General features: G+C 36.2%; 1 protein-coding gene across 2 annotated transcripts in view; it reads right to left on the reverse strand.

Moving 5' to 3' along the window:
• The window catches only part of tuft1b (tuftelin 1b), a 33,316-nt gene that overhangs the window by 12,211 nt on the left and 1,939 nt on the right, over positions 1 to 19,166 (reverse strand). Inside the window, exons 1-2 of one of the 2 annotated variants that reach the window (XM_067425658.1) lie at positions 10,675 to 10,802; positions 984 to 1,056 (exon numbers count right to left, since the gene is read on the reverse strand). The gene's annotated coding sequence lies outside the window, so the exon portion shown is untranslated. Of the gene's footprint in view, positions 1 to 983; positions 1,057 to 10,674; positions 10,803 to 19,166 lie in introns of those variants that run through there. The other variant, XM_067425659.1, reaches the window with a different exon arrangement.

Genomic DNA, 19,166 nt, shown 5'->3' on the forward strand with positions numbered 1-19,166 from the left:
ATTAAAAAGTAGAACTATAATGTATGGCGGAATAGCACTTCTGAGGGTACTTCGGCTCGGCGCAGTAAAAAGTCCCGGCCGAAACATCTTCCCTCACATCTCCCTATTGACAGAAATGAGAGAGTGAGGGGGAGGTGTGAGGAAAGATGTTTCGGCCGGGACTTTTTACTGCGCCGAGCCGAAGTACTCTCAGAAGTGCTATTCCGCCATACATTATAATTCTCCTTGTTTATCTGATTAGAGAAGTGCCACGTTTTATTTCATCACCATACTTGATCATTCAACTATACGTGTAACTGTATTTAAATAGGGAAACCGTGGAGGTGTTTGGTACTTCTAACTTGATCTCTGTTTGGTACCATAGTGAATGAACTGGGCTTAGTGGGCTAAGGTAAATGCTATCAGATCATCACCGCGCGTCAGAGAGATTAAGTGCACGCACTGAGACGAGAGAGGTATGTATCAACTCGTTTTAGTTAAGGGAATAACATAGTTTAATATGAAAAAGCGGTGAAGTATCCAAAAAAGTCTGCGTGTTCCTTTAAATTCAAAGGTCTGTGTCCAGAGACAAGGGTAAAACAATAAAATCTATACATTAAAAGGCATTTGTAGTAGCAAACAATTATGTGGTTTAATGGGACCGCCATATAACAAAAAGAAAAAGCTATCTTCATTGGTTAAAGGGATAGTTCACCCAAAAATCTATTTTATCCATGTTTACTGTGTGTTGAGTTTGATTGTTGTATTGTCGAAGTTGGTGGCAAATCAGTTTCCCTAACGGGATTAATAAAGTTTTCCAATCCAATTCAAAATAAATATTCTGTCATTATTTACTCGCCCTCATGTTGTTCCAAATTTTTATTTTATATCCGTTTAATCAATTTTAATATTGATATAAAGTGTCCTTATATTTGAAGCATCACATTATAACATATAGATGGCTGTTTTATATTCCTCTTCATCTGAAGGGGAAATGTGTGTACCTGTAAGATGTTCTACGAGGTCTTGATGATCAAATTCTGGATAAAGTTGTGCAGTGCCAGTGACGCTTGCAATCTTTTAAAGTGGAACAAAAGAGAGACAAGAATTACATCCAAGAACATAAGGTGTGAAGGATAGATAATTAGAGAAAATGAGACTAGGAGGGAGACTAGTTCCAATAGACACTGAACTATCTGACAATTACTCACAACATTTTTTTATAATAACGTAATCTCCACTGCAAAAAGTCCTATGTAATGAGCATAATGGGAACATATGCATACCTATACTTCTATGACATATCAAATCTTTTCTTTTAGGATTTGTCTAATTGCTAGTTTAAAGCTCAAAAAAGAAAGGAGAAAAAACTATCATTACATTACATAATTTAGTAGTTAATCCAGAGATATAAAGATGATGTAATGCTTTCCATGATAAATCATTTTCTGATAGCCTAGCTTAATGTGTAGAGACAAGTATAAGTACACTTAAGTGGTTGGATTTCCATGAAAAGTCTAAACGCCATTAATCTGGGATGCTATTAAAAATGTTGAAGAATATATCTCAACATCCAAACCAGCTCGACACTGCAACAGCGGCTCAGCCAATGGTGTTAACTTTGGAGAGGGACTACAACCAGTATGAGTGTTTGGGAAACCTATTTGAAATATTCATTGTTTTTGGAGTTCTACACAAATGTTTAGATGGTTGGCGAGTTTAGTTGGGGTTTATTAGACACTTAAAATTCAGTAATATTATTGATTTGATTGACTATCAGAACTATCCAAAACTTTAACTGAATTGAGCTAGACAATGACATGTGTTTTCTACAGAGCTGCTTTATTTAGATTTGACCTGTTTTGATTTTGCTTCCTAAATGATGCATTTTGCAACATTGATACTGTTGTTGAACTGAATTGAATAAACACTGAACTGACTCAAGCTGAATAAATGACTATTGTTTTACATAGAGCTGCTTATAGCTGAATTAAACTACACTACATTGGCAAAAGGTTTGGGACGCATGCCTTGAGTTGGCCCACACAGCTATAACACCTTTCACTCTTCTGGGAAGGCTTTCCACAAGGTTTATGGGAGTGTTTGTCCCACAAAGTTGGGAGCATGATGTTGTCCAAAATGTATTGTATGCTGGAGCATTAAGTCTTCCTTTCAATGGAATTAAAGGAACAAGCCCAACCCCTGAAAAACAACCCCACATCATAATCCCCCCTCTACCAAACTTTACACTCTGTACAATGCAGTCAGGCAAGTACCGTTCTCCTGGCAACCACCAAACCCAGACTTGTCCATCGGATAGCCAGACAGAGAAGCGTGACTCATCACTCCAGAGAACACGTCTCAACTGCTCTAGAGTCCAGTGACAGCATGCTTTACACCACTGCATCCGACAGTTTGCATTGCACTTAGTGATGTAAGGCTTGAATGCAGCTGCTCTGGCATGGAAACACATTCCATGAAGTTTCTTTACATACTGTTCTTGAGAAAATCTAAAGGCCACACATGCGCTGACCCCGCTCTGAGACTTTACATTTTCATAATTATTTTCCTGTTTATCACAGTGAAGATTGCATTGTATTAAGCACTATATAAATATAGGTGAATTGACAAATCAAACTATGGTTTACCTTTCAAAATGACAAACATTTATAAATCATGACAAACCATTTACAGTTGCAAACAAAGAGCTATTAACATATTCAACCTGTGGTTTACTATAACCAACTTGTTCTTATAGACAACAGAGCAACATCCGTAGCATACAGCAGAGAGGAAGTGATTACATCTAACCGAGACACCAACATGTCCATGCAGGAGAACAGGAGGAGAAAAGGGTTTGATCCTCTGGGATGTGACCACAGACAGCAGAAAGATATATTGAATAAGAGTGAGATCATTCAAATAGACTGTTGATTCACTCCACTTCCAGTTACACCAGATACCAGTGAAGGGTGGAGGCACGATGGAGAGCGTCTGTGTAAACAGATGGTGAGATTTGTATGGAAGTCAATAATAAAAGGTGTAGGTGGCTTTACCAGGTTAGCATGTGCTTGCCCTTTGTTTAGTACAAGAGATAAGAACACAGTTTGTGGATAAGCATCTATGTACCATACCATCCTTATGCTAGTGTCTCACAGCGGTCTCGATCACTGCTTTGTGTGAAATACCACAAATATTAAACACACAATATGAATTTAATAACAAACAGGAAGAAGTCAACAAACAGACGAAGTAATCTCCTGGTCAGGTGTTCTGAAAAAAATACCATAATTTCCAACATTAAAATGTTTCTTGGACAGGCAAATCAGCATATTAGAACAATTTCTGAAGGATCAAATGACTGGAGTAATGATGACAGGAATAAATTAGTAATTACATTTTCATATTTTCATACATTTTACATTTCAATATTTTAAATTGTAATAACGTTTCACAATATTACTATTAACATGCATAACATACTTCTTTCAAAAACATGAACAATTATTTTAAACATATAATTTTTTGGAACTATTTTATTTTTAAAATAATTTAAAATTGCATAAATGTGCATACAAGTCCCTGCACTGCATTGGTATATAAACAATATCAGGTTATATGCAAAAAAAACATTGTGTAAAAAACTTAATCTTTGTTAGAGATCGCCTTGGTTTTGCAACTATTTGCATCAGACTAAGTATTTTTAACTCATAAATTGTGTTTGACCAAATAGACTGTACGTCTTCAACATGCACCCTTAAGTAATTTCAACTCAAGTTTCCTTGTAAACACAACTCAAATACTTGAGTAGCAGAAACATAATTCAACCAATTAAGCACCAATAAAACTAGACGTAAAAATAACTTGTGAAAACACTTTCGTACGACATGCATTTGTTTTATTTCATTATATGTGACAGACTGCACTAGAGACAAACCACATTACTGCTAAAAACGGTTGCTCATTGAGTTAAGCATTTCATATGAACTGCTGTCATCAACCTCCAATCAGGCTCCACTCGTCAATACGAATTCCCAAAAGTCCAATATGACAAAAAAAAAAAATTCTAAATCACAACTTAATCGAACATTAAACAATAATTTCAAGCCTTCTCCTTCATTTATCTTTCTTAAAAAACACTTGAAACACATGAAAGTTTTGGACCCATTTTATATTAGGTGGCCTTAACTACTATGTACTAACATCGTTTGATACAATGTGCTTATTGTGTACATTGCATTGTACCGGAATGTAATTACATATGTAATTAATATGTACACTGTTGACACTTCCCTTAGACCTAACCCTACCCTTAAACTTACCCATACCACCACACCTGTCCCTAACTTTACCGTATCCCACCTCAATATCAGCAGAAGTGTTTTGCAACACAATATGAACACAATATTAGTGTAGTTATTTTCTGATATGTGCATAGTATATAAGGTCACCTAATATAATGTGGGACCACATTATCTCATGCAAAGCACTCTGGGAACTAGAAATCTCCTTACCCCTAGTAAGTAGACTGTACACAATGAAATTAAGTTGTGACAAAATTTAAATATAACGTTGAAAAAGCAGCAAACATTCTCGTTTTGAGCGAGTGCTTCCATTTCAGAAGCAAAACGAAAAAATCCACTTTGCCAAACAAGGAAATAAATAAATAAAGACTAGATTACAGCAAGATACGACCAGCGTACCGCAACATGTCCAAAGCAAGAAACACATAAATGAAATATGAATATGAATGTGCATGTCTACAAAGCATGGTCTAGATTATTCAGGATAAAAAGTGTGATATATAATTATACAAATTCAAATGAAGTGAGCTAAATTGTCCAAGTAAAGTAACAAAGATTTTTTTTTTTTTAATGTTAAACTTACAGCCTCAATTAATCATTATTATCTGTGTGGGCTTAAACATGACTTATTTTGGCGTTATCTGCCTTAGTTGTCTAGGACTTTCCTTTCTATCAACCAGCCTGTCTTCACCTGCTTTGCACGTCTATATTTCTGTGTGTAAACACTTTGCAAGGCACATGTGAAGCGCATGTTGAGCTGAAAAATCATCAGCCCTGTGATGTTTTATCCTTGCAGGTAGAGCAAAGGGGACGTGCGCAAGGTGAGAGAAAGAATAACAGCCTCGGGGGGAAATCTACACACACCACACAGCAATTTAGAAAAAGTACATTCTAAACTGACAGAAAAACATGCAGCCTGACAATCAACAGAAAAAGGAGCATTCTGGGGGGGAAAAGAAAGTTTTAAAGGAGCGCTGCCACACCCTGTGAATTTCACAATCAAGACTTTATGTTCTCTTCTTGAGCTCTCACACCCTTCTCATTAACTCGTCCATCGGTCATGCAGCACTTTGTCATAATTACCTTAATCGTCTCTGGCCTAATGGTTTTTTTCTTGGCGCCATTAGATTGACGTCCTTTTTAATGAATGGTCTATACATTGAGACACACCAGACAGGATCCTATTTGCATATATAAGTGATTTCAGGTATTTGACCAGGAATGCTGCAATGCTGAATTGCCTAGCTTCTACCCTATACATCTACATTCACTGTCAGCTCAACTAAATCACAAAATAACCTTTCCGAATGGTTAAGAAAACAGCTTGACCTTTCAAAAGGACAATTTGTACTGAATCAGACCTCCAGGCTTCATTCCACAGCCTGTACGATAGCCTCCACAACATTAAATCAGTCCGGAGGTGTCCGATTACCTAAGCCAGGACTTCATGGAGAAGAAAAATATGGGAGAAATCACTGCAGTTGCTTTGGAAATTCTGTTAGACCAAAAACTGTTCATGTCATGACCAGGCTAGACTATAACCGAGCAATGCATTAGTGCCTGGAACATGTTTACTGTAAATAAATGGACATTTTAAGTGATAAAAGACCTATACGCAACTGATCTGAACACTTGGTCAAGGTGAGCTTTTTATGACCACAGCAAAGAATTCAAAAGATCAATTTTTTTTTTTTACATTTTGTTCTTTGTGCAAAGATAAGTCTGTCTTATGCATTGTTTCATGTTCTGATCGTGTGGAATTTGCTAGAAGCGTACATGCAATTGCTGTTCATTTTTGCACAAGCATGTCTGGCACATCTGCTTGAGAGCAAGTTAACAGACCAGAAACGGATGGTACTAAAAACAGGGATCCAAAAAGTCTGCGAGCACACAAAAAATCTGGGAACCTTAAGTAATTATTAAAGGGTATGTTTACATGACAATTATGTACTAAAAACAGACATTTTTCATGTATGAGACAACGCTGTCAAAACAATCTGGAACAAAACTGATCTGCGAAAACAACAAAAAATGCTGTATTATTCATGCCTGGCCAGTAGGTGGCGATATCACTTTGTAAAGAAACTGCACCATTAGTCTGAACACGTAATATGCATGTGCATGACGTCATCGTTTCCACATATTCACTTTTTTTGTTTGCATGGAGACGATAAAGGAATCGTTTTCAAAAACTTGCAACAAGTTTGCATTTGCCAGGACCCCAAAACGTAATTTTCATGCAAATGAACAGTGTCATTTAAACAAAATTTTGCATCTAGTTTTAGACTAAGACATTTAAGTTAGACAATTTATTTTGTCTTAATAAATAAGATAATAATGTTTATCTCTAAATAAATAAGCAAGTTTGTGATTAGGCATGTGCTGATTTTCGGTAATGTGATTTATAACGATAATGAATATGCACAACATTGTTATTGTGGGCACTTCAAAATATCGTAAATAATAATTTATTAACAATTTATAATGCACTCAAGAATACTTTGCCCATCAACCGTATAAATGTTCAACAGCTATTCTGAGTCAAAGGGACATGCGCTCAGATGTAAACAAGCCCAACGTGCGTTTGCACATGACTGAACGGGTGAAGGAGACGGGCTGAATGAAGTGCCGCTCAGTGACAGCAGAGGATGCTGATGGAATGGCAGAATGCAGCGATTACCCTGGAAACCCCGCAAACAAAAGCAACCACCTAGTGAAGAAGTTTTTAAAACAGCCATTTGTTTTTGTAATCTCAATGTTGTTCATCACAGGCTCAGCACGAAATACTTAATACTTAAAGATTTAATAGGCTATCTATTTTCAAACTTAAACATTATGTTTTAATTTGGACTACAACATGCCCTAATGATTAGAATGTTTTGGATTATTTGTCCAAAAGACATACGACTTCATTAGTTAACATGTTAATTCATTATTACAAAACTGACAATGAAAAAACTTATAAAAAATTAATTATTCTAAGTAATTTTAATGTCTTAGTTACTGTTTAATTACAAAATAACTTTTTTGATGGACCTAAGATAAAACTAACAATGATCAGTATTTCTTAACTAACATTACCAACAACATTATACTTTCTGTAACAAATGTAGCTATTGCTCAATCTTAGTTAATGCATTAAAAAAATGAGACCTTATATTAATTTGTTACCTGTTGTTCTTTATAGCCTAATTCTTTTGCACTTTAATCTGTTTGAAAATTGTACTTTTACAGCTCTGGAAAAAATCAAGAGACCACTTAACAATAATTTCTCTTAATTTTTCCCAGAGCTGTATATATTTTTGGTGCATTGTATTATTGTATTTAAACATTCAGTTATTTTTGTTATTACAAAAATAGTTCTTAAAGCTGTTACAACACTTTTTTGCAACAAAAAAAAAAACTTGTACCATGCATGACATTGTGAAAATCATTTTAATTTCACATACTTGGATACTTGCTTCACATGGTTAAATTTAATAAATGTAAAAAAATAAAAAAATAAAAAAATAAAATAAAAAACTACATTATACATTACAAAAAAAAACACAAAAAAACTAAATAGAAGTCTGAGACCCCAGTGTATAAAGATAAACATAAATGCAGTGCTGTCCCTACAATTTTCTTGTCGACTAGTGTTTTCTTGTCGACTAAATGCGTTTTTTTGCGACGCATTTCATCAAAGAAGTTCATGGGAGTCTCACGTAGCCAGACATTTACACTGATGGCAGAAGGTCTGCACTCTTTCGCAGCGTTCATTGACCAATGACAGCCCAAGAGAAAGTTTAACTGCCATAATAATAATTCAACTGTATTTACACCGGCCAGAGGCGGACAGTAGTGGAGTATTTTTACTTTCCAAGTCATTTTATTTTTCAAGAATATGTACTTTATCAGTGTTCTTCTTTGGAAATTTTTTACTTCACAACATTCCAAAACATAATATTGTCATTTTTACTGCACTGTGTTTCATATTGAATATCATTTAATACTTAATTACATTAAACATGTACTTTTACTCAAGTAAAAGTAATTAAAATTTTACTTAAGTACAAGTAAGAAAGTACTATATGTTTAAAGTAGTTAAAGGTAAAAAACAACAACTTTTATTTATGAAATGTAGTGCAGTAAAAAGTATGACATTTTATTTTATGCTTTGGAATGTAGTAAAGTTCAAGTTTTCCAAAGAAAAACACTCATTAAGTAAAAAAATACTCCACTAGTATCCACCTCTGATTAACGCTAACATTAAAACTAACCTGTAATCATACTTAATTTTGTTCCGCATCATGTTTAGGGGCGTGAAAATGTAATGTCGATGTTCGTGCATCTATAAATTATTCATTCAAGAATGTGGTGCAAGTTTACTGCAACAATGGAGCCGCAAACTTCCCATATTTTTGAAAATCAAGACTTTAGTTGATCCTGGTAAACATGACGTTGTTGTTCTTCCACGAGGGAGTTGAACATTTTGATTTCCAGCTCGACACATGGACCATCAGTGATAACACTCTATCCATCAAGGACTGTGACAAGTGGAAATCAAGTGGAAATCCAGCCAGCCTGAAAACATTTACTTCTGCGTCACATGCCATCATCTCATGCTGATATAAAACCTCTTCTCACCCAATCTTGTTAAGAGCTCTTATGTAAAACTTGTTTAGTCTTTGTTATATCAGAATGTTGATGTATTACTGTGGAAATGAAAGACCTGTTTATATATTGACACTGATCCAAAAACAACGAAAGCTGATCATTTAAGTGGAAATGTAAATGATTTTGTTAATTTTCCTTCCAGGTTTCTGTCAATCCATGTAATTGACAAGCATGCCCTAAGGTCTTGTGTTGCAAATTACTGTTTGGTGATTTACATATTTCCAAAGTATCAAATGGTTTGAGTATCAGAATGGAGAAAAACATGCTATAAATCACATTTCAAAATGGTCAGGGTTATACTCTATGAATCTTATTTTTCTAGTACTATAATACTCCAAAATGTTCAAGAGATCAACCATTTAAATTTGAAGCTATTTTTAGTGAACCATATAGAAGTGTTCTTCAGGAATCATTATATGAAATACCATCAGCTATACTTCACGTAACTAGTACTTCAAAACCATACAAACGCAAGCAAGTGCATGTAAAAAAAAGAAAAAAAGGGCGTTCATTGTAAGACTGACAAATGTTTTGGCCATTTGCCTTTGACAGAGACCTGCAAAATCTCCACGTATGTGACATATTAATATAGAGACATTTTCTCTTTGTATGTGAATTTGTCTTGACATAAAAAATGACTGCTAGATTTTCTACACACACATGATACATACACATCATATTCTGAAAGGCTACCTGCCACATATCAACGAAGGCTTAGGTGTGAATGCGTCCTTTGAATAGTCAAAAAAAACATATAGGTGAGGTTACCAACGATCTCATTTATCCTTTTGATTTGGGGGGAAGTGACCTCATCTTGCCCCAAGAGCCACTGTGCATCGTTTGTGCCAAGACATGATCTAAAAGAACTCAGTGAGTCAGCAAAGTACATAAACTTAGATAATACTAGTCAGCATGGGTCAGATTAGAGTCAGTCTTTTTGCATCGTAAAATTGTGCATAAATGTTGGCGCTCCTCTGGAAAACAATCTGTATAATTTGCTAGAAGGAAATCTGCTTTTGATATTCAGATTGATTTAAATATATACTGACATATAGACTACACAGTCCTAAACCTTTAAGCAAATACTATAATCCTCTCACAATCATTAAGTATTGCACATTCAAATATAGTAAAAAGTCAGTGTTTTTGAAATGGTTTGCATGAAGGAAGGCACAAACCAATGAGTCAGCATGATATGTTTCCACACAGAGGGCATGGCATCTGATATGATAGAGTATGACCAAAATATGTCTCATGGTAAGAGATAAATTTAAGAGCTTAGTAGCTGGTGCACTTAAAATCACAGACATATAATCACCGACATATAATCACCGAATATAACACAACAGTAAACATATGTTAAGAATATAATTACATGGGGAACTTATGGTATTGCTGTCCTACTGCTAACACTTATTGGTTAGGATGGAACGTAGAGAAGCCCTCAACATTTTTGTGTGACATTCCGAAAACCTAATGAATGTAAAATAAAATAAAAACAAAACAAAACAAAAAAACTCGATACTGTAAGTCACTTAAAAAGACAAATGTAAACAGTTTAAATAAACTATTAAAAACTCGCTACTCTGACGACTGAAAAACATCCGCCGTCGGAATTCCCGGTTGATTGAGAAAGTAATATAACATTTAATTGAATTCTTTAAGATCTCCCTGTAGTTTAGCATAAATACCGTTGAATAGCCTAATACATAAATATGAAAAAAAGGCGTCTTACCTTGCTGAAGACATATGCAGACTGTCTGCTCTGCACTACTGCATGTGTTGTTCTGTGACTCACGTAATGAGAAGGCTGTTTGCCGTGTACAAGGCAGGGTGAGTGAGATCACCAGAGGACAAGCCCTGATACCTCCCTCAGCCGTCACTCCACAGCGCTTCCTCTAGGACGAGTCGCACAACTACAAATGTCTCAAAGAAAGAAATTTATCTAGAAACAAATTAGTACAGTCTTAAAGGGATAGTTCACCCAAAAATGAAAATTTGATGTTTATCTGCTAATAGGGTGACCAAACCAGGACACTCTGCCCGGTAATGAGCTACTTATAGATTGCCCGAGTGCTGGTCAATTCAATGGCCCAATGAAAAATATTGAAAACCAGGACATTTTCTTTACATTATACAAAAACAGCCAGGATGGCCAGGACAGGACATGGCTTGGGAAAACGGGACATTTAGTCCCCCTATCTGCTTGTCCCCAGGGCACCCAATGTGTGCTTATGCCAATGGGGTGTTTTTCTATGAGAGTTACTATGAGAGTAAAAAACATATAGAGCCATATTAAACCCCGCGGCTTGTGACGATACATTGATGTCTTAATGAAACGATCGGTTTCTGCGAGAAACCGAACAGTATTTATGTTGGTTGTTTGTTTTTTTACATCATAGCAGACGAATCTCATCTAATATTCCCAACGCCATTACTTCCGCCGAAGGTCCAAAACCTGGCGCAATCATATATAGATTCCTCATTAGTGCCTGCACAGATAGGTCGAATGAGGCATCTATGTATACATTTCTATGATCACACCGTTTTTTTTTTTACCTTCTTTGGTGGAAGCGATGGCATTGAGAATACAGGATGAGATTCGAGCAACGGTTGGAGTTAAAAATCTTAATTTGTGTTCTACAGATGAAACAAATACAGCTATATCTTGGATGCCCTGGGGGTAAGCAGATAAACTTTTAAATTTTTAATTTTAATTTTACAAAATAATTTTTTGGGTGAATAATTCTTTAAATATGTTATAATGTTTAATAATGTTTATAAAGGACAGCAGACACAAGCACACTAAAAAAGGCTGATTTATGTTACACATACCCACAACAGTCTGTTGTTCCTCACACAAGTATGGAATATTTGTTTCCGCCAAATAATAAAGATTAAAAAGGCCATTGCGATTTTTCTTTATTTCAATAGTGAGTTAACAGTCATGTTAAAAAGAAAGGACAATTATGTCTCAGGAGTCAGGACATAATACAAATATCATCTGGTCATTAGAAGGTCTTAAAATTAAGTAAAAATAAAACATTAGCTAAACAGCAGCATATGGCACAGGCCTATTACACCGTGTCATTATTTATTTAGCAAAAAATAAAGCCAAAAGAGAAACCATGGTTGACCAACCATTGTTTTTACAATCAAATTTAACAGCAATAACTTGAAGTAATCACTTTCTGTATGACAGTATCATTCTCTCATGTTGTGAGAGGAATTTTGGGCCACTCTTCTCTACAAAATTGCTTCAGTTCCTTGCGGTTTTAGGCATATGTTTATGCACAACTTAAAGCCGCAATATGTAATTTTTCACCACTTATTCAAAACAAAGGCATAGCTTGATGACGCTTTGATTTCGCAGAGCTTTTATTATGCCAAAGGTTTCAAAAAAATAATACGAAATCGAGGGTAATGGGTAGGTTGTCACTGATAGGCGACGCACGGACACGGTCCGTGTCCTGGTTAAAATTGCTTATTTCTCTGGATTTAAACATTCTTGGAAACATTTAGGACAATGTAAGTACACAAGTAAACAAATATATATAACATTGTTCTAGTGGTTTTTGGATATTTTAATGCAAAATTTTACATATCGAGCCTTTAAGGTCCTGCCAAAGAATTTCATGCAGGTTGAGGTCTGGACTTTTTGACTGGGCTTTGTGCAACACCTTGATTCTATTCTTTTTCAGCCATTCTGTTGTAGATTTGCTGGTGTTTTTGGGATCATTGTTCTGTTGCATGAGCTGATTTTGGGCAAGCTTTAGATGGTGGACAGATAACTTCACATTAGTTTAGCTTTTGCCAACAAAAAACAAAAAAGAAAGAAAAAAACATCTGAACAAGTAGACTTCTAGAAAAGTGTTCTTTGGACAGATGAGACTTAAGTGGAAATGTATGGTCATAATGCACAGCGACAGTCTTTGTGCATTATGACTGAACATCTTTACTTTGGTCTTATCAAACGCACACTTCAGAATCTCACCAGTGGGTCATCTTTCTCATACTGTGAATTTAGACATACTTTTTTCTTCACATACTTTTTTCACATACTGTATAGTATAGGGAAGTGTGTGATTTACATTTACATTAAAAGGCAGCAAATTTGAGACAGTGCAGAGCAAAAAAAGGAAGAACGCTCATTAAAATGCGAGACGCATTTTGAAAGTTGAACTTTTTTTAAATTTAGATTGCACAGCATCTTAAAAATATGCCGCCCATGCGTGAAATGCTGATGGTGTGGTGTGGCACGTTTACAGAAAAAAACAATAGAAGACCAGCGTGGAACGCAAAAACAAGTTCTACATGAACCCATCAAGTGCCTGAAAATGCTATCTAGCTCAGCAGGTTACAGAACATAGATTATTACTGTCCTGTGACTGGATCTAGGGCAAACATTAAATATTAAAGGGTTCGTTCACCCAAAAATTTAATTTATGTAATTAATGACTCACCCTAATGTCGTTCCACACCCCTAAGACCTCCGTTTATTTTCGGAACACAGTTTAAGATATTTAGTCAGAGAGCGTATGCAAGTGTATGCACACTATACTGTCCATGTATAGACTACGACAAAACTACGACTTTATTCAGCATTGTCTTCTCTTCGTGGTTTGTTTTCAGTCCTCAATCAAAGATTCGAACGGTTATGAATCAGCATTTAGATTCATGATTGGGATTGCGTGTCAAACTGCCAAAATGCTGAAATCACGTGACCTTGGCAATCCGAATCATGAATCAATACACTGATTCAGACCGTTCAAATCTTTATTTGAGGACTGAAAATAAACCAGGAAGAGAAGACAATGCTGAATAAAGTCATAGTTTTCGTTATTGTGGTCATTAAAAATCCCAGGATGTCCTTTGATAAAGAGTAGGGGTGTAACCACGGCATCCTGGCCAAATTTGCCCATTGGCTCCTGTCCATCATGGCCTCCTAATCTTCCCCTATTCTGATTGGCTTCATCACTCGACCTCCTCTCCACCAATCAGATGGTGTGTGGTGAGCGTTCTGGCGCAATATGGCTGCCGTCACATCATCCAGGTGGGTGCTGCACATTGGTGGTGGTTAAGGAGATTCCCCCCTTCTATGTAAAGCGCTTTGAGTGCATAAAAAAGAGCTATATAAATGTAACAAATTAGTATTATTATTATTTTGTTTTCTTGTCATTTGAGCAAACACAGTAAAAACATGACTTGACTGCTTTATCCTAAAATCAATATCGTGGCATTTTCATTTTCATGCTGTAGTGGTTTTGAAAGAACAGTTGTAGTTACATAACAATGATGAGCTGAGTGAAGAGTATTTACTTCAATAAGAAAGCTAGTGTGCATTGTGAGAACCAGATATCTTCTAAATAAACAATGTTATTAATGTTAGAGAGAGACTGCATGGTCGAAATACAATGTGTGTGGTTTGCAGATTTCTGCTGATGTGATAGATAATAATCATTTCAAAGCATTTGGCCCCACACACACATATGTTTTAGTTAAGAAATTAAAACTTCAGCAAGGATGACCAAAAATGACAGTAAAGAAATTTGTTATGTTACAACTTAACCTATTTCAAATAAAAAAAGTTTCTATTTAAAAGAGTATCCTGAAATAGTATCCACAAAATTTATAATTTAGGATAATAAGAATATATTTTTCTTGAGCAACAAATCAGCATATACGCTATATTGCCAAAAGTATTGGGACACCCCTCCAAATCATTGAATTCAGGTGTTCCAATCATTTCCATGGCCAAAGGTGTATAATGAAGCACCTTGGCATGCAGACACTTCTACAAACATTTGTGAAAGAATGGGTCGCTCTCAGGAGCTCAGTGAATTCAAGCATAGTACCGTGATAGGTTGCCAATCTGTGCAATAAGTCCACTACTAAATATTCTACGGTCAACTGTTGGTGGTATTATAACAAAGTGAAAGCATTTAGGATTGGGAACAACAGTAACTCAGCCATTAAGTGGTAGGCAACATAAAAACACAGAGCGGGGTTAGCACATGCTGAGGCGCACAGTGAGCAGTCATCACCAAATTTCAATACAGACCTCCAATTTTTGTAGCCTTCAGATTATCTCAAGAACAGTGTATAGAGAGCTTCATGGAATGGGTTTCCATGGCTGAGCAACTGCTTCCATGACTTATATCCTTAAGTGCAATTGAAAGCGTCGGATCCAGTGGTATAAAGCACACCGCCACTGGACTCTAGAGCAGTGGAGACGTGTTTTCTGGAGTGACAAATCACGCTTCTCTGTCTGGCAATCTGATGGAGTCTAGGTTTGGTGGTTGCCAGGAGAATAGTTCTAGCCTGACTGTATTGTGCCATGTGTAAAGTTTAGTAAAGGGGGGACTGGTGCAGGCCAGTCAAGTAAACTTGACTGGCCTGCACAGAGTACTGATCTCAACTCGATAGAACACCTTTGGGATGAATAAGAGTGGAGACTGAGAGACAGGCCTTCTCATCCAACATCAGTGCCTGACCTCACAAATGCTCTTCTAGAAGAATGGTCAATAATTCCCATAAACACACTCTTGAAGCTTGTGGAAAGCCTTACCAGAAGTGTTGAAGCTGTTATAACTGTAAAGGGTGGGCCAACTCCATATTAAACCCTACGGATTAAGATGTTATTAAAGTTCATGTGCATGTAAAGGCAGGCGTCCCAAAAACTGTATAGTGTATTTTTGAAGGATCTGGTGACACTGAAGACTGGAGTAAAAGTTCAGCTTTTCCCTCACAGGAATAAATCACGGGGATATTACTAGTTTTACTTCAAATAAATGCATCATTGATGTATTCTAAAATCAAGTGAACTCAACTGAACAGAGTTCACTGAATTAAATGAAGTGTGTTTGTCATCTTTACTTGAAACACAAATTGATAAATATCTAGAATGTGCCTTTGTTCACAACATACTTCAGATAAGCAACTAAATGCCAATGAACAACAATGACTATCATGCTGGTCTATGCCTGGAAAGCTATATGGGAGCTTGAGGAGATGTACTGCACAAACCTGTAACTCGACCTGAAGCTTTCACCAGCACACCCACACTGCAAACCCTTATGCTTAAAATAATTCATTGGTTTGAGTAGAGCCAACTCAAATTTAAAGCGTTAGTTCACCCAAAAACGAAATTTCTTTCATTAATGACTCACCACAATGTCGTTCCACACCCGTAAGACCTCTGTTCATCCTCGGAACACAGTTTAAGATATTTTATATTTAGCCCGAGGCCTTTCTGTCCTTTGAATGTAAGTGTATGCACACTTGCTGTCCACGTCCAGAAGGGAATGAAAACATCATCAAAGTAGTCCATATGTGACATCAGTTGGTTAGTTAGACTCTTTTGAAGCGTCGACAATACATTTTGGTCCAAAAATAACAAAAAATACGACTTTATTCAGCATTGCCTTCTCTTCCGCGTTTGTTTTCAAACCTCAAATAAAGAATCAAACGGTCGTGAATCAGCGTGATTCATATCGCCAATGTCACGTGATTTCAGCAGTTTGCCAGTTTGATACGCGATCCGAATCTTGAATTATGACCGTTTTATTCTTTATTTGAGGAACACGGAAGAGAAGACAATGTTATTTTGGGACCAAAATGTATTGTTGACTCTTCAAAAGAGTCTAACTAACCAACTGATGTCACATATGGGCTACTCTGATGTTTTCATTACCTTCTGGACGTGAACAGTATAGTGACATTCAAAGGACAGAAAGGCCTCGACCTAAATCTAAAATATCTTAAACTGTGTTCCGAGGATGAACAGAGGTCTAACGGGTGTGGAACGACATTGGGGTCATTAATGAAAGAAATTTCATTTTTGGGTGAACTAACCCTTTAACAAATTAGTTCAAACAAATTAACTTTGATGAGTATTTAGAACTTTCTTTTCCGTTTGAGAAAACGAGTGCATTTTAAGTAATCTGATTTGTTCACTCTTTTGTTCACTGGGATTTTTATTTCTCAGTCAGCATGCTTTGCCATGACGCTGTAACAACAACGACTCATGAGTTTAATGTCTCGGGGAATAATTAACTCAAAAGGGATTTAATATTCAATATTCATGAATTTATGAATATAATTTGCCAGTTGTTCATTACGTATTAAAATTTTCCGATAGGGAAAATTGTTTAATTAAATACAAGTAACCCTTTATGGAATTGCTTGAACTTATCCTACTAAGTTTGTCCTGCAAATTAGTTATAGACTTTTCAAATCAATTCTCAATAAAGGGATTACTGCTTTACGAGCGCATAAGAAACATTAACTTTACTGATCAGGATAAGTTCAATATTTCAAATGGTCATACAGTTTACTTTACTAACATAGTAGCATAAGCAGTTAGGTAACGTTAGATCGCAAGTTTCATTGACTTTGTGTATGTGGCAGAATAACAGATTCAACTCATTAAATGTCTTTTGAAGGTTTAATAAACACAGACTAAAAATAACACTACAATTCACACAGAAAGTACATACTAAATATGCATCAAGAGAGTAGAAGTATAGATATTAACGAAAGAATACATAAAACAGAATAATGAATAGACTGAAATTAGAGAGAGATAAAAGAGAGAGAGAGAGACAAAGAGAGTGAGAGAGAGAGAGAGAGACAAAGAGAGTGAGGGAGGGTGAGAACCAACTTTCCTTCAATTCACCAGATACGACCTTCACGGAGTTAATTTATCCCAACGGGAAAATAACACACCCTCTTTACAGCAGTTGAATTTGGAAGATAATACTTGCTCTAGTTGTGGCTTCTCGCGTGTGTGCGTTTGTTCCTGCGTATCTGGTGGTTCTTTCCGAGGAAGAGAGGAAAGCGGCTGTTTGCTTTAGCGATGCTTCGTGTTCTTGAAGATCGGATTGTAGAAGAGAAGATTTTTGGAAGGGCTGAGGCCTGCTTGGAGGGCCTGCATTGGTGGCATGGCTTAAGTGCCAGCCCCGATGATGTGTTGGTTCAGCCAGAGAGAGAAGAGAGAGAGAAGAGCCTGTCTTCACTGGTCTTTTAAGGTCTGGAAATAGTCCCACCCTCCAGGGTTAGACTTAACCAATGAGAGTGTTGGGATTTCCCGGCGGGAAATTCCTCAGCAGAATTTATAGCTCTTTGTTTAAAAGTTGGACTCAGTGGGTCTCTGAGTTCTTCATACTATAATTAATGCAACAAACACACACTGCATTTTCTGAATAAGTGATATACATGGAAGTGTAAGTCGTGAAGTGAGCATTAATTTGATAGGAGACATGACATATATGAGGTTATCTGAACTAGTACTTTGTTAAGACAAAGACAAAAATATGCAAAATACCATACAGAATAAACATTTTACAAGACAGTTATGTGTTTACATATAATGTCCTGGGGTGCATGTTCATTTATAGATGGTTTGTCTATAATTTGAGGCAAAAGCTCTGTGTCTTAAAGTCTTTGTGTATAAGACTTCCTGTGGCCACATTCTTTCCGGCCATAAAACACCTTATCAGATGGTTTCCAGGGTGACTGAAGAATCTCCCTCTGTTGTGTTGGGGGAAGGTATGCTAGTGAGCACAACTTTCAAAACATATTTGTTAAATGTAACTGGCGATTGTGTGTTTGATTCGCCTGAGTCGCTACAACGCTCAAAAGAGACAGTAAATACCAAAATTAAGTGCTATATTATATGTTTTGTGTGTGTGTAGAGTGATTAATGTTAAGTGGGAGATTTAGGGTGTTTAATAGTTTGTGCTAGTTTAGAAGAATTGTTATGTGAGGATTGTATGGTTACCATAATGGTGACAAGTGGAGAATGATCTTAGTTTGAGAACAGATATCTATCTGTTAAATGTATTATATTGCTGTCCTCATTCAGCAAGTGTTTTGCTAATGCTACCAAAGCATTGCAAAATTAGCAAGGTAGCATTTATTGCATTAGCTAGTTAAAGCAAATCATTTTTCCACTACTAAAACATACAAATTAACTCCACAAAGTAATATATTTTAAGTTCACAACAACAATGTATAACAAAATAAAAATCTGCGAGCTCTGCATACTTAAACTTTACATTTCTTAACTTAAAAAACTGATTGCCTCAATTGATGAAAGTTTTGCCAATTTATTGGCGTTTACAATGTACTAAAGCTAAGAAGGGTTGAGCCTGGTCAGTGCCTTGATGGGAAACATTCTAGGAAGACATGGTGCTGATGGAAGAGGTGTTAGTGAGGACAGCAGAA

The sequence above is a fragment of the Pseudorasbora parva genome, chromosome 19, assembly GCF_024679245.1.
Source record: "Pseudorasbora parva isolate DD20220531a chromosome 19, ASM2467924v1, whole genome shotgun sequence".
Taxonomy (NCBI): domain Eukaryota; kingdom Metazoa; phylum Chordata; class Actinopteri; order Cypriniformes; family Gobionidae; genus Pseudorasbora; species Pseudorasbora parva.